We start from the raw sequence: 1,030 nt of genomic DNA, 5'->3' as shown, positions 1-1,030 counted from the left end.
GATGTCATGCTGCCGAGGGGTTACACTGAGCTATGGGAATTCGTCGAAGAACGGTGAAACCACGGGTATATGACAAAGAATTGGACGTGTGCGCCTCAGCGCAGAAGGTGAAGATCGGAGGCGTGTCCGCTGCCCGCTCCACAGAGGGGGACAGGCGTCGACGTCTGGCGGGTGTGACAACGGAGTACAATGCTGGTGCAGGCGGAGCACAATTCAGCGAACTTCGTTAACGTGGGGCTTCACAGCAGACAACCCGTACGTGTGTCTGTGTTGACTCAACGACGTCGTTAACTACGACTGGAGTGGCGAGTGGAAACGGCATGGACTGGACCACAGGTGAACAGAAGTGTCAGCTGGTCTGATGAATCGTGCGCGCGTCTGCCGCCAGCTGGGGTTACTCGAGACATACACTGTGCCATGGAAGTAGCCTGGTTGGGGGCTACCTTGTACTGTGGGGCTATGCTAGGCTTCCATGAAAGCTGTGGTAGTAATCGAAGGCACCACGACAGCTACGGACAATGTGAACATTGAAACTTCCTGGCAGATTAAAACTGTGTGCCGGACCGAGACTCGAACTCGGGACCTTTGCCTTTCGAGGGCAAGTGCTCTACCAACTGAGCTACCCAAGCAAAGGTTCCGAGTTCGAGTCTCGGTCCGGCACACAGTTTTAATCTGCCGGGAAGTTTCATATCAGCGCACACTCCGCTGCAAAGTGAAAATCTCATTCTGGAAACATCCCCCAGGCTGTGGCTAATCCATGTCTCCGCAATATCCTTTCTTTCAGGAGTGCTAGTTCTGCAAGGTTCGCAGGAGAGCTTCTCTAAAGTTTGGAAGGTAGGAGACGAGGTACTGGCAGAAGTAAAGCTGTGACGACGGGGTGAGAGTCGTGCTTGGGTAGCTCAGTTGGTAGAGCACTTGCCCGCGAAAGGCAAAGGTCCCGAGTTCGAGTCTCGGTCCGGCACACAGCTTTAATCTCCCAGGAAGTTTCATATCAGCGCACACTCTGCTGCAGAGTGAAAATCTCATTCTC

At 53.8% G+C, this 1,030-nt stretch overlaps 1 non-coding gene across 1 annotated transcript; it reads right to left on the bottom strand.

Moving 5' to 3' along the window:
* Positions 1 to 555: 555 nt before the first annotated feature.
* Positions 556 to 630, bottom strand: Trnas-cga (transfer RNA serine (anticodon CGA)). Its single transcript has one exon. It is a non-coding gene; the product is annotated as a tRNA-Ser (tRNA).
* Positions 631 to 1,030: the final 400 nt, after the last annotated feature.

The sequence above is a fragment of the Schistocerca nitens genome, chromosome 12 (assembly GCF_023898315.1).
Source record: "Schistocerca nitens isolate TAMUIC-IGC-003100 chromosome 12, iqSchNite1.1, whole genome shotgun sequence".
Taxonomy (NCBI): Eukaryota; Metazoa; Arthropoda; class Insecta; order Orthoptera; family Acrididae; genus Schistocerca; species Schistocerca nitens.
This window is presented reverse-complemented; position numbering and strand designations above follow the sequence as displayed.